Source organism: Pelobates fuscus, chromosome 12, assembly GCF_036172605.1.
Source record: "Pelobates fuscus isolate aPelFus1 chromosome 12, aPelFus1.pri, whole genome shotgun sequence".
NCBI lineage: Eukaryota > Metazoa > Chordata > Amphibia > Anura > Pelobatidae > Pelobates > Pelobates fuscus.
Window position 1 is genome coordinate 68,216,828 of NC_086328.1, and position 16,215 is coordinate 68,233,042.

Sequence of the window (16,215 nt, forward strand, 5' to 3'; positions counted from 1 at the left end):
AGCCTTGGATTTAATAATTGGTTGAACCTCTTTTCGCAGCAATAACTTAAACCAAACGTTTCCTGTAGTTGCAGATCAGACGTGCACAACGGTCAGGAGTAATTCTTGACCATTCCTCTTTACAGAACTGTTTCAGTTCAGCAATATTTTGGGATGTCTGGTGTGAATTGCTTTCTTGAGGTCATGCCACAGCATCTCAATCGGGATGAGGTCAGGACTCTGACTGGGCCACTTCATAAGGCGTATTTTCTTCTGTTTAAGCCATTCTGTTGTTGATTTACTTCTATGCTTTGGGTCATTGTCCTGTTGCAACACCCATCTTCTGTTGAGCTTCAGCTGGTAGACAGATGGCCTTAAGTTCTCCTGCAAAATGTCTTGATAAACTTGGGAATTCATTTTTCCTTCGATGATAGCAATCCGTCCAGGCCCTAAAGCAGCAAAGCAGCCCCAAACCATGATGCCCCCACCACCATACTTCTCAGTTGGGATGAGGTTTTTATGTTGGTGTGCTGTGCCTCTTTTTCGCCACACATAGTGTTGTGTGTTTCTTCCAAACAGCTCAACTTTGGTTTCATCTGTCCACAGAATATTTTGCCAGTACTGCTGTGGAACATCCAGGTGCTCTTGTGCAAACTGTAAACATGCAGCAATGTTTTGTTTGGACAGCAGTGGCTTCCTCTGTGGTATCCTCACCATGAAATCCATTCTTGTTTAGTGTTTTACGTATTGTAGATTCGCTAACACGGATGTTAGCATTTGCCAGTGACTTTTGTAAGTCTTTAGCTGACACTCTAGGATTCTTCTTCACCTCATTGAGCATTCTGCGCTGTTATTTTGCAGTCATCTTTACAGGACGGCCACTCCTAGGGAGAGTAGCAGCAGTGCTGAACTTTCTCCATTTATAGACAAATTGTCTTACCGTGGACTGATGAACAGCAAGGCTTTTGGAGATACTTTTATAACCCTTTCCAGCTTTATGCAAGTCAACAATTCTTAATCGTAGGTCTTCTGAGAGCTCTTTTGTGTGAGGCATCATTCACATCAGGCAATGCTTCTTGTGAAAAGCAAACCCAGAACTGCTGTGTGTTTTTTATAGGGCAGGGCAGCTGTAACCAACACCTCCAATCTCATCTCATTGATTGGACTCCAGTTGGCTGACATCTAACTCCAATTAGCTCTTGGAGATGTCATTAGTCTAGGGGTTCACATACTTTTTCCACCTGCACTGTGAATGTTTACATGGTGTGTTCAATAAAAACATTATTGTTATTAGTTTAAGCAGACTGTGATTGTCTATTGTTTTGACTTAGATGATGATCAGATCACATTTTATGACCAATTTGTTCAGAATTCCATGTCATTCCAAAGGGTTCACATACTTTTTCTTGCAACTGTATAAGCTGGAGTCGTGTAGCACCACACGCACATGAGTTCTTATTAGTGTAGGGAGAGGATGCTGCCGCTTTCAGGGATTAGGAAAGAATTCTGCAAACTAGTACATTAGTGGGGTGCACTTCATATCTGAGAGTCAAATAAAAGCGCCAAATAGTGCGGTTACAAGGCAGTTTAAAACATTCTTATTTTCTGGGTGCTAATCTGCTAAATAGTAAATTTGGGGCATGCTCTTCATATCTGAGAGTCAAATAGAAGCGTCAAATACGGCGGTTACAGCGCAATTGTAAACATTCTTATTTTCTAGGTGCTAATCTGCTAAATAGTAAATTTGGGGCGTGCTCTTCATATATGAGAGTCAAATAGAAGCGTCAAATAGTGCGCTTACAGCGCAGTTTGAAACTTTCTTATTTTCTAGGTGCTAATCTGCTAAATAATAAATTTGGGCCCTGCACTTCATATCTGAGAGACCAGTAGAAGCGTCAAATAGTGCGGTTACAGCGCAGTTTAAAACATTCTTATTTTCTAGGTGCTAATCTGCTAAATAGTAAATTTGGGGCGTGCTCTTCATATATGAGAGTCAAATAGAAGCGTCAAATAGTGCGCTTACAGCGCAGTTTGAAACTTTCTTATTTTCTAGGTGCTAATCTGCTAAATAATACATTTGGGCCCTGCACTTCATATCTGAGAGACCAGTAGAAGCGTCAAATAGTGCGGTTACAGCGCAGTTTAAAACATTCTTATTTTCTGGGTGCTAATCTGCTAAATAGTAAATTTGGGCCCTGCACTTCATATCTGAGAGACAAATAGAAGCGTCAAATAGTGCGGTTACAGCACAGTTTGAAACATTCTTATTTTCTGGGTGCTAATCTGCTAAATAGTAAATTTGGGCACTGCACTTCATATCTGAGAGACAAATAGAAGTGTCAAATAGTGCGGTTACAGCGCAGTTTAAAACATTCTTATTGGGGGGCGGAGTCTGACCGCCGAGCTGTGCGGTCGCAACTGGCATGAGCTCCGGACCGGCGGACGGACTCAGGGGTCAAACCGACGGCTGCCAAGCAAACACTCACCCAAGGGGGTGCCCCACCGAACCCACCGACACCACCCCGAGACCGATCCGAGCAGAGACCGCGGAGATTCAAATGCGGCCTACTAGGGCTGCAGCAGAGGGGAGGCGGCCGCTCTCCTCGGCACAAAAGCCTACATGTGACCGCACTGCAACCTACCCCACCCCCCCATGGACCGGCGGGGGATATCCCGGTCCCCACAGGACACACAGACCTGATGGGAAAACAAGCAGATTGGCAACAAAGCACAACAGGGCAACAGACCCACAAGGACTGGCCAAAATAGCCGACCAGCATACACATGGAATGCGGAGCACCCATGCAAAGGCACACGTGTCCCCTATGGAACTCTTCGACCGGCTCTGCACAAGCCTCAAAGAGGCCCTATACAGCAGGGGAGCAACCCATCGACAAGCTCACTTCCTGGTGGCCTCGTGGATACGTCCAGCAGCGAGGCGCAGCCACTACAATCAGGTACCACGAGCCTCCAAGATGGCTGCTCGAAAATACAGACATCGCCGGGCTCTGAAACGGGGCAAGGCACCAAACCCTTCAGGCACATCCCCTACCAACACACGAATAAAGCCAGGAATGAGAACCAAGCGACGCACACACGTCTCCCGCCTGACTGGAACCCCGGCGACAAGCGCAACATGGAGCCCATCTCCCCATTCAAAGCCACAATGCACAACGTGGGGGGCACTGCCAGATCAGACCCCCGAGAAGGAGACACCGGGCCCTACAGCCACACTGACGGGACTTGCTGCCTTACTGCATGGGACTTACCAATGCTGGGCATAGGCTGAACTGCCCGCCACGCTGCCCCAAAGGTATTTCTGACCTGGACTGTAACGAACTCTCGCTAAAGTGAAATACCCGTGTAACCGCTGGCGGTTCCCTTATTTACCACTATAATGTCTTAAAGCATAGAACTTAGTAGGGCTAACCATACAGATATCTTAGCCATAATTTTATATAGTTAGTAAGAGATCCTCTATTTACATATATAAATAATTGAAAATACAATATAAAATAAGGATTGTCTTGGAAGCAATAGATTTTGTCTTTTAGATATTTATTATATAAAAAAATATAAATATAGACATATCAAATCCATTATAGCAGAGTTTATAAGATGAAATTAAATGCTTGCAAATATCATTAATAGGTTAACATACCCTTCTGAACATGTCATCATGTCAGCCTCTCAGTCATTTTAAGATGGAGCAGCGTCTGTCTCCAAGTCTCTCCTCTGTTTCTTAACATTTTAAAAGTACACCTATTTATACCTTAAGTGTCGTCATTTTAGAGTCACCATAGTTCATATATGAAAAAGTAACTTGTCTACTTTAAATCAATTTAGGACCTCCCTTAATTTGGCAAAGATACAAGGCCATAACTAAAGGGTGTATACGTCATGGAAATTTTCCTGACTTAGTTCAAGATGGCATCTTAAAGTCTGAATAGCTTATCTGTTGTTTATACTAAGACGTAAGTGCACAGTCGTGGGAGATTCAGGAATTTGGGGAAGTTCCATTAACTTGGGGTTACCACATTATATTGTGTACTGAAAGAGTCGTAGAATAGCCTTGAAGCTTGTTTATGCATTATTGTTATTGTAATTCGTCTGGGACAAAATGGCGCAAACATATTATGCACTGAGGTTATTGCTTAAAGAAACATCTTTGAAAAACAATATGTTCCATTTCTAACACCTTGTCAATTTGCAATATCTCTCAAAGACAAAGTACACAGTTTAAGAAATACATCTCATTCTAAAACTTGTAATATTTGCATTTGCCCATAACACCCGGTCTCAGACATCTCACACAGGTCAAATGCGGGCTATGCCTCCATTCCACCGCGGTCTCTAAACGACAACGCTGGGTATACCGCAAAGCGTTCTTCTCATTTGTAGCCTATACACACTATAGGACTAAACAAGATGCTAATAACTGTTGTCTTTATATCTATAATTTCTACTTATGTTTGGTTAACCACTGGTAGTCTACCCTTAATTAAATGTACTTAATTTCATTTAATTGAGATTGTTCTGGGTAACATGCATAGCCTGCCTATACTCCAGCTGTACCTAGGCTACCCTCTCTGGTCCATACCGCTTTCAGTTCATGTAAGCTCTTTAGAAAATATTCCTGATTTTTACGCTTTCGACACCCTTATAAAGATTGTTTCACTATATTGAACCTACTCTGATATTTCTAAAACTCGTGCTGTCAACTATTGCTATGCAAATGCTTAATATACATTGTCTCTCTAGCTAGTACTTACTACTGTGGCAACCCAAGCCTGTTTATGACTCACAGATACACTGTTGGTTTGTCTCTATGCTTAAAAATGTGCCAATACTCAAATGCCATACTTGTAGAAACGCTTCCTCTCAACAAAACTTAAATAATGGTGCAGTAAAAACATAACAGGGTGTACGTGTAGCATAGGCAACCTAGCTGAGCGACCAGCATCATTACTTAATTTTATCTTACTTGGACGAATCAACTGTTTAGTTAATCTGTTTAATATAAAAATTTGTGCAAAATATCATGACGCTGTCTACCTTGAAAGAAACTTGAATTATGCTGTCGTGGCACTTGTTTGACATACTGTGTTTATCTGCACTACAAAAATAAAGAATTAAAAAAAAAAAAAAACATTCTTATTTTCTGGGTGCTAATCTGCTAAATAGTAAATTAGTGGGGTGCACTTCATATCTGAGAGTCAAATAGAAGCACCAAATAGTGCGGTTGCAGCGCAGTTTAAAACATTCTTATTTTCTGGGTGCTAATCTGCTAAATAGTAAATTTGGGGTGTGCTCTTCATATCTGAGAGTCAAATAGAAGCGTCAAATAGTGCGCTTACAGCGCAGTTTGACATTTTTTATTTTCTGGGTGCTAATCTGCTAAATAGTAAATTTGGGGTGTGCTCTTCATATCTGAGAGTCAAATAGAAGTGTCAAATACTGCGCTTACAGCACAATTATAAAAATTCTAATTGTTTTGGTGCTAAATAGTACATTTGCGGCCTGCAGTGCATTTCTTGCAGTCCAATAAACTAAAAAAAAAAATTGTTGACTATTGGCGGTTACATTGTTGCCTGACATAAAACATCTGTTAGTTTGGTGGGTGCACGCAAAGAATGAGGAGAGCATCAAATAAGGGACGTGGCCCTGGTCGTGGTGTTGCTGGTGTTGGTGGAGCTCCTGTTGCAAGGAGAGGACGTGGTCGATCTGTACCAGCTACATGCACAAGTAAAACACCTTCCTCATGTGCGAGTACGCAACACAAACTTCAGCTTTATTTGGTAGGCCTGAATGCCGCTCTACGAATGGTGAGGCCAGAACAAGTACATGCGATAGTAGATTGGATGGTTGACAGTGCCTCCAGTTCCTGCATATTGTCATCCACCCAGTCCCCTGCTGAAAGCTCAGAGGTGGCACCTGCAGCCCATGGCCATCTGTCTTTCACCTCACCCCCTTGCAAATCACCCAAGCAGTCTGAGCCACAAGTCATGGAGCAGTCTCTTATGCTTTTTGATGACTCTGCTGGCAGGGTTCCCATGGGCCATCCACCTAGCCCTGCCCCAGAAGTGGAAGAGATGCACTGAGTGCACTGATGCACAACCACTTATGTGTCAGGATGTGGACATGCAAGGACCACCGCAGCAAGTCTCTGATAATGACGAAACACAGGTGCCTACTGCTGTGGCTTTCGGCAGTGTGCAGACCTGCAAGGAGGGCAGGGTTGAGGAGTGGGTGGAAGATGATTTGGAGGATGATGAGGTCCTAGACCCTACATGGAATGAAGGTCATGCGAGTGACGTGTCAGGTTTGGAGAAAGAGAGGCAGTGGTCGCACAGAGGCACCAGCACAGCATAAGAGGGAGCAGGGTGCAAAAGCGGAGCGGCCATCCCCTAGACGGTACGCCTGCTACTGCTCACCGCACCCAGGGACCGAGCACACCAAAGCCAGCTCCAAGGAGTTCCCTGGCATGGCAGTTCTTCAGACAATGTGCTGACGACAAGACACAAGTGGTTTGCACGCTGTGCAATCAGAGCCTAAAGCAAGGCATAAACGTGCTAAACCTGAGCACAACCTGCATGACCAGTCAACTCATCACCCTGCTGCTGCTCGCCTGTCTGTGCTGCAACGTAACTTTGGCCTTCCCGCTCACCGCCTCATATGCGACGTGCCCACAAGGTGGAACTCCACCTTGCACATGCTGGAGAGATGTGCGAGCAGCAGCAGGCGATAGTGGAGTTTCAGATGCAGCCCGCACGGGTCAGTCGCTCTGCGGAACAGCACCACTTCACCACCAATGAGTGTGCCTCCATGCTAGACCTGTGTGCCATTTTGTTTCGAGTACTCCACCAACATGGCCAGTGCCGATGACGCCATTCTCAGCCTTACTATCCCACTTCTATGTCTCCTTTAAAAAAACGCTTTGGGTGATGATGGAAGAGGATGTGGCACAGGAGGAAGAGGGGTCATTTCCATGGTTATCAGGCCAGTCATTCACAAGTGGCTTGGAGGGTGGGTTCCTGTACCAGCGTAGTCCAGGTACACAATTGTTCTGCCAGGGCACAGTTCTGGAGGATGAGGAGGAGGATGATGAGGATGAGGAGGAGGAACAGTGTTCACAGCAGGGTGGCACCCAATGCAGCTTGTGGGCATCACTGGAGTGTGGCTGGGAGGATACGGAGGACACAGACGATACACCTCCAACAGAGGACAGCTTGTCCTTGCCTCTGGGCAGCCTGGCACACATGAGCGACTACATGTTGCAGTGCCTGCGCAACGACTGCCGAGTTGCCCACATTCTAACTTGTGCTGATTACTGCGTGGCCACCCTGCTGGATCCCCGTTACAAGGACAACGTGCCATCCTTAATTCCCTCACTGGAGCGTGATCGGAAGATGCGCGACTACAAGCGCAAGCTGGTAGACGCGCTGCTGAGGGCATTCCTAACTGACACTGGGGGCTCAGTGGAAGCACTAAGCGAAGACAGAGGAGGAGGGAGAGGTCGCCAACGCAGCTGGGGCACCGCCAGCACCTCAGAAGGCAGGGTTAGCATGGCCGAAATGTGGAAAAGCTTTGTCAGCACGCCACAACAACCAGCACCACCATCTGATATGGAACGTCTTAGCAGGAAGCAGCATTTCAGCAACATCGTGGAATAGTACATGTGCACACACCTACACGTACTGACTGATGGGTCTGCCTCATTCAACTTCTGGGTCTCCAAATTGGGCACATGGCCTGAGCTTGCACTTTATGCCTTAGAGGTGCTGGCCTGCCCTGCAGCAGATGTATTGTCTGAACGTGTGTTTAGCACGGCAGGGGGCGTTATCACAGATAAGTGCAGCCGCCTGTCCACAGCCAACGTGGACAAGCTCAAGTTTATTAAAATGAACCAGGCATGGATCCCACCAGACTTGTCTGTACCTTGTGCAGAATACACATTTATACTGGCCTCACCCAGCCATTGTTATACTCAAGTGCACTTATTCTTTGTTTTCTTTTTTTATATGTTCCAATATTTTGGGGGCTACCCCAATAAAAATTAAAAAAAAACCATAAAAAACTGTGTTGGCTACCTCCTCCTCCTCCTCCACTGCTGCTTCCACCTACACCGCCATGGTGTTTACCCAGATATATCAGAGGTGCTGCAGAAAGTGCGGGCTATCTGTGCACGCTTTTGGTGTTCTCACCCTGCTGCTGCTCACCTGTCTGAGCTGCAGCGTAACTTCGGCCTTCCCGATCACCGCCTCATGAGACTGTGCGAGCAGCAGCAGGCAAAAGTGAAGTTTCAGCTGCAGCAAGCACGGGTCAGTCGCTCTGCGGAACAGAGTTTTGTTTTTTTATATGTCCCAATATTTTGGGGGCTACCCCAATTAAATATATATATATATTTATATATATATATATTAATAAAACAGTGTTGGCTACCTCTTCCTCCTCCACCACCGCTTCCACCTACACCGCCATGGTCACCGCCTCCTCAACCTATGGGTCACTTAGTATAAACTATGTACACAATAGCAGAGGCTTGTGAAGGCCTTTTCTTCATGCATCAGGAGTTGAGCATTTATCCATGCATCAGGACTCCAATAAATGCACTGCAGGCTGCAAATGTTTCTTTTTTTATATGTCCCAAAATTTTGGGGGCTACCCCAATTAAAAAATATGTATATATTTGTAGTCGGGGACAAAAGCCGTATACATAATGAGTTAGATATATGAGCAAGTCGATTGTGGTGTGCCGAAACCGACGTATCGGGTAGGCCTGTAATAAAAGAGGGCCCACCTGTAATAGTAATATGTATAAGGGGAGAGGTGGCAGGGATGAACCAGGCAGCATCAGCCCTGTGGTGTAGGGGGCCTGAGTTTAAATAGCCGGGTAACCCCTCCCACAACTTCAGGCTATGCCTTCCAATTTGTAGTTGGGGACAAAAGCCGTATACATGATAAGTTAGATATACAAGCAAGTCGGTTGTGGTGTGCTGATACCGACGTATCGGGTAGGCCTGTAATAAAAGAGGGCAAAAAGTTGAATAAGATACCTTATTACACATCTTTACGTTGCAAGATTGGTAAAGGCTTGTCCTACTCAACTCTAGCTCTGGTTGTGGTATGTATCTAGTAATATACTGTGGATTTCCAGCGTCCTAATGTTTATGGTGTGAGCAGGGACATTTGTCTGGAAGCAGCTGATGCTGTCCTGATTCTGGAGGAATGTCCCGAAAAAGGCATTGGGGTTGAGTCCCCGCCTAGTTAAGAGGGTTCTGAGGTACATTATGAATTTAGCTGTAGTGAGTGATTTGCCCTGCAGTTAAATAGGGGTATATTGAGATTTGGTCCAGTGAGTGATAACCTGTAAAGGTCTGACATTTTGACCGGCACCTTATTGTCTGTAGGATAGTCCTTATGTCCCTACGTATTACATATGGTAAGAGGATGTGAACTGTTTGGTTCTAGGATAGGCACTTACGATATGGTGTTGTATTCCAGCCAGGTAAGTTTGTAGTGATAAGAGAGATTTTTTTAATTGTGTGGGCAAAAAGGAGAAGAGTGTCGCAATGGCGACTAGTGAACGAATATCGATATTATGATAATCAGTGGTAAACTTGTTGTAAAGGTGAAATCTCTATTGTATGCTCATGATGTATAATCAGAGAGGGCAGCTCAATCCAGAAATCTGCCAAATGCCATGAGGCGAGTTAGTGCAGGATTAAGCCATGGAATGTGGGTATAGCCAGCTTTATTGTCAGAGAAGCAGTTGACAGGTTCCCCTATCCACTCATACCTCCCAAGGCCTTGTAGGCGGCCAATATGGGGTAGATTCCAAAGAAATGTTGACGAGGAATGGAAAGGTTGTTTTTTTTTTGTTTTTTTTTCAAGAGTCTCAACTGGCCAGGCACCTAAGAACCAAAAGTCACCAAATTGGCTGTGAAATCAGTGTGTGCGGAGGCATTGGTCCATGTAACTGGGAAATTATGAGAAATGGCAGGAATAACTTGGCCTCCTATTCCAGTGTGGTATGAACCTGAGCCATATGTGTAGGTCTGCTTACAACTAGTGCCAGAATGCAACTGTCGGTGGGAAGAAGACTCAGCGGTCGGGAAATAAATGTGCAGAATAATTCTCATGGCAAACTTCAATGTGCCCAGTAGGACTGTAGATCCATTCCCCTCCCCCCTCCTCCCCCCCACGTGTTCTTCAGAAGGAAAGGTTCCCAGGACTCTGATGCGCTGTAACTTCTCTGTAGGTCGACATGCTCTGTAGCATATTAGTGTCAAGATAAATGCCTTAGAAGGTAAGTTTGTGAAAGTGGAACCCATAGTGAGGAAAAGTGCCATCGTCTTGTGAATACTAACCAGAGTGGAGTGAGGGCGTTCTATCGTGACAAAGTTATCTAAAATAATGGGTGACTGCAGTACATTTGCTATTATTGAGTGTTAGTCAACATAGTGTGTTAGCAAATAAGACAAACAGCTTGGGGTTACTCTTTGTTCTAAAAGTAACATGTGTGGGAAAGTCATGACAATCCCTCCATAAAATGCCACGAACATGCCCTCGGGATGGCTGAATAGGTAGAAGCTTGGAGGCATAAGAAATGTCTGTCTTGCCCACCAAAGCTCCGGTCAACCCCTTTGGCATAGTGCTGGGAGAATTCCTTAGAGGAAATCAATGAGTTGAGGCTAGGGGTGGGTAACTAATATGGTTGTCAAATACTTTCTTAAGCAACGTGATTGTGTTGCGGGGTCTATTAATGCGGACTGAAGGTTCTGACACTTGTGAATTCCGGACAGGAGTGTGACCAGACCTGTATGGAACTGGTGTGTGGAAACCTTGAGGTAGAAGTCAACTGAGTGACGGAAAGGGTGTGCTTAGAGGTAAAACTCCAGGTTGTCGATGCAAACCTTCTCTATGCTGAGGAGAAGTAGAGCCACTTATGTCACGAAAGTCTGAAGGCTAGGATGAATTCTGGGATAGTGAGTTTCTGATTGAGTCTGGGATTCTGGTGTATAGAAATACGTACAGATCATCGTAGTAGTAAGACTTGTACTCTAAGACATTGTGGGAGGCAATCAGTAAGAAGACTAAAATTAACCTTTCCAGATGTCTTTGCGTATGGTCAGGGACACAAAGTACGAGGAAGTAATAATGTAAACTTATGTGCTAGGGTGGGATTTGAAAGGATAACATAACCATGAGAGGAATTTGGGAGCCCTGTGTCTGGGATGTGCGTCAGTGCCTGTGGAGATTCCGGTCTCTGTAGTCCATCGTTAATGTTATGTATGGAGGCAAGTAGAGTGGATATCAACTGTTTGACTTCATGTGATTTGGCCTTTTGGGCAGGGGCCACTGAAAGGTGTGGCAAGAACATTGGCCTCTTGTGGACTGTAAAAAGAGTCAATATAAGAGGCCATGCTGGTTGAGGCCCTAACTCGCAACCTGGAGAAGTTGATGTGAGGCGTTAGGTATGTGTTGGGCCGAGGGGATGAAGATGGATGAAGATGGGTGTTGGCCTCATGGAATTGATAATGATGAAGCTAATTACTGGCATAGCTGGGAACCAGGTGACATACCGGATCCGTGAATGGACGGGTGATGGGTAGTAGCAAGGTGGGTAAACATACCTTGCTTGGGGTAGAATGTGGTTTCCTTGCCAGTGGAATGAGATATTGAAGAACCTAAATGGTGGGAGGCAAGCTGGAACTGGAATTGGGCTTGACTTACTGTGGATGAAATACGCCTGTATAATCGGGGTGGTTGTTCTTGAGGCTGGTCTATGAATAGGTAACCTGAGGACATAGTTGTTAGAATCCTGACCCTACAATGGTGGGTACAAGATTCATAGGACATAAATCAAATATGCCTATAAGGGAGTAGGGTGAGGATCCTAGGCCACTACCAGAGACCATGGGGAGTGTTTAACCAATACTGCAACAATAATGGGGGATAGGCAGAGTCATGAGTGACTGCTAATTGGTCCTGTGACTTCTGTAGCTAAAATACATATAGGGGCATATGGAATACCAAGCTATGAGGGCAGTTTTGATCTATCCCGGTAGGACTTAGAATATTTAATTATGGTCGTGCCAGCATGGGAAGGGGGGTGTATGTGTGGGGAATTAAGGATCCCAGAGCGTGGGCCTGTGTACGGCCTGGTGGAGGAATTGCGTGCCAGCGTTGGCTGATGTAACATAGAACAGTTAGAGTGGAGATGCTGCAGGTTTGGTGATACTATGCCTGAATAGCAAGAGTCGGTTAGGATGATGAACTTGCTTGAGTAGAATATAGCAGCGATGAGTAAATAACCTTTTGCATAATACTTGATTATTTTGACGTACAGTCAGGGGGAACATATGATGGTATGGTAAAGCCTGGTACACTAGGGTTTGTCTCAGGGAACATGACGATACATATCCTTTTGACTGCATGTGGCTGGAACAGCGTGATGGGAGTTGTTGGAGCTGGCAGAACTTGGTCCAATCAGCTTGGGAGTCTTTGACCGCATGTGGCTGGAACAGCGTGATGGGAGTTGTTGGAGCAGGGAGAACTTGGTCCGATCATCGTGGGAGTCTCTGACCGCATGTGGCTGGAACAGCGTGATGGGAGTTGTTGGAGCAGGGAGAACTTGGTCCGATCGTCGTGGGAGTCTCTGACCGCATGTGGCTGGAACAGGGTGATTGGAGTTGTTGGAGCAGGGAAAAACTTGGTCCGATTGGCGTGGGAGCCACAGTAGGCCCAGACCAGCTTGTTTGGAGTTTTAGGCAGTCTGTGTTGATGACCTTTGAACCGGAAGTAGAAATGAACCAGGCAGCATCAGCCCTGTGGTGTAGGGGGCCTGAGTTTAAATAGCCGGGTAACCCCTCCCACAACTTCAGGCTACGCCTTCCAATATATATAAAAAACAGTGTTGGCTACCTCCTCTTCCTCCACCGCTGCTTCCACCTACACTGCCACGGTCACCGCCTCCTCAACCTATGGGTCACTTAGTATAAACTATGTACACAATAGCAGAAGCTTGTGAAGGCCTTTTCTCCATGCATGAGGACTGCTAGAAATGCACCACAGGCCGCAAATGTTTTTTTTTTATATGTCCCAATATTTTGGGGGCTACCCCAATTAAAAAAAATATATATATATATACATATATATATATATATATATATATATATATATATATATATATAAAACAGTGTTGGCTACCTCCTCCTCCACCACCGCTTCCACCAACACCACCACGGTCACCGCCTCCTCAACCTATGGGTCACTAAGTATAAACTATGTACACAGAGGCTTGTGAAGGCCTTTTCTCCATACATCAGGAGTTGAGCTCAGTTTGAACAATGAAAGAGAATACCCCTGCACTCCAACCCTCTCTCAAATGGATAATTCTGTCCTCCTGACAGCCATGCTTCAGATTTTTATTTATGTTCTTCCAAGGCTAAAATCAAAGATTCCATCTAGTGCTATTTTATGGCTTAGCTGTATTTTTAATGTTTATGTTATTTTATTTTTTTTTTAATTTAAATTTTTATTGTAGCATATCATTTGTACAGTTATCATGTCGTATATTTTTGCTACTTTTTTGATGCAACTTTTGCATATAAAATCACAGATAACAGATAAACACAACCGTGTAAGTAAAGCATAGGTACAGTGATATACAAAAATAAATTATACTTAATATGTACAGTTCGTAGTTGCATGGTAATGATGAGATAAACAAACGTTTGCTTGCTAGGGGTAGCTTCCATTTGGGGGGTATGAACTATCTGGGAGATACATAGTAATGTGGTTGGGATGGTCTAGTTGGCGGTGGGCTCGCTGGAGGTGGATTGGGAACATGGGATCAGGCATATAAACGGACATATATCAATAGCTGAGGGTGGTAGCCTAGGGGGTAGACCTCTGGTACAAGCAGTCAAAATTACAGGGTACTTGCGGCGTTCAGGTGTTCGGTTGTGGAGTGCCTGATGCGCCGTTCGTCCTCGGGAAAAAGGGTTTGTAGGAATGCTGCAGAGTCACTTGCTTGGGTGATGTGTACTCTAGTGCCTCCGTTGTTGACAGAGAGCCTGCATCCTGGGCCCCATCTGTAATGAATCCATTTGGATCTCAGCTCTTGAGTGATTTATTTCATGGAGTGTCGCCATATGACCGTTGCCCTGGAAAGGTCGTTATAGAATGACAGCTCCGAGCCTTCAAATTCAACTGTATTAGTTTCTCTGATGGCTTCTTGAACCATTAGTTTGCTTCGGAGGGATTGAAAGCGGATGAGTAGGTCCCGTGGGACATCAGCTGGGGCTCTTGGTGGTTTAGGAATGCGAAAATGAAATTCCATCAGTATGAATTTGGCTTTCGCCTGTGGTAGCAAGGAGGCTAGTAATCTACGCATGTAGTGTGTGATCTCAGGGTCTTGTACAGCCTCTGCTATCGCCCTTATCCTGAGGTTCTGCTGGCGTTTAGCGTCTTCTAGTGCTGCCACCTTATTTTCCAAATTAGTGCTGGTCCTCTTCAGTTGGGCCATTTCCCTTTGCAGGGTTTCAATTTTTGCAGTTGCCACAGCTTCATTCGCCTCCACTGCCTGTATGCGGGCTGTCATAATGCCCAGATCTTCCCTGATTAGGGCCACATCTGCCGCAGATTGAGCTTTCAGCTCCTTGAGCAGGTGGTGGATGTCTGCTTTGCTAGCCGGCATCTGTTCTGGAGGTGGAGTGTCCTCTCTCCTCAAACTCCTTCTCCGTGTCGCTGCCTCATCTGCTTCCTCCATACTTTCTTCCGAGGAGTGATCAGAGGCTTCCCGCGCGGGTGCCATCTTGGTAGGCCGCGGCCGCGGCGTTGCACGGAGTAAATTGCCGATATCTTGAGAGGTCGGCATCGCTTCTTTATGAAGCTGCTTGGATTTGCGTCCCATTGTGTTCCGACCAGTGCTGGTATCAGTTGGGCTCCCCGAAACCACCGATTTCTTATTTTGTGTGGGAATTTCTCCCGGAGCTCAGTGCTCGCACGTCTGCTTAGGTTGCTCGCTAGCACCGCCCCCTCAATGTTTGTTATTTTAAGTGATTTCCCTATCCACATTTGTTTGCAGGGCACTTGTCCTACTCTTACCCCCATTTTACTTCCTTTTGCAGCCCTTTAGCCCTTTCCAGGACTTTTTTAGAGGCATTTTTGTGGCCAAAAGTTTGGGTACCCATTGACTTCAATAGGGTTCGGGGTCAAGTTCGATCCTGAAGCCAGACTTTTTTTCAAAGTTCGGCCGAACCAGCCGGACCCGAACATCCAAGTGTCCGCTCAACTCTAGTTAGTATGTGTTGATTTTTTTCAATACCACATTTAAAGAACAATCCACTGCCCAAATCAAAACTAAAAAGATATGCATTTTTCATTGGGGATTAATCTAAAAACAGTTTGCAAAATTTGTAGATCTCTTGTCTGAAGTCTTAGCAAGCCCTCCTCTCCTAATCCCGCCCAGGCATTATGTGGCTGTCCAATCACACATTTCATAATACAGTTAATCAATGACAAGTATTTGCAAGGTACGTGCCCTGGGCAGTTGTCTGCCTCTTAACTAAACTAAGTGACCAGGAAGTGACAGGACCAGTTGTCTCCGTTACAGCCAAGGGGAATTGGGTGTAACAATGTTAATTTATAAAAGTGACACTTTTTATTGAAACATGCACTTTTTCTGAAATGGAACAATTAGGACTTTTCACACATAAAGCACTTATTCATTACTGACATTTATAATGCTCCAACATATTCCACAGCAATGTAACTTCAGCAAGATAAAGTGCTGTGAGGATCTGTGAGGAGCTGTGAGGAAAAAACTATTTCCAAAACTCTCTTTGCTAACTAGATTTAGAATTAGATGCCTACATCTAAATAGTTCCTCCAAAGATACAGAAACTGTCCTGTCAACTGTATAAATTTGATTGAATTCTTAGTATGATATAAGTGATTACATAAAATACTGTTTCCAGCTGTACGGTTATTGTAATAGTAATTTGTATTTTCAAATCTGTAGGTCTTTCTTGCTATGTACTCAAGAAAAAAAAGAAAAAAAAAGAAAAAGAAAAAAATTCTGCTGTACACTGATCATCATTAAGCAAATTAATTTCAGAAACAAAATTTAAGAGTGAAATTGTTGGTCTAGTGAAATCTGAGATAAATGCTTTACGTTTTGCATGTACTGCGGGTATCAAATATTATGCAGCTAATCCATACACATTT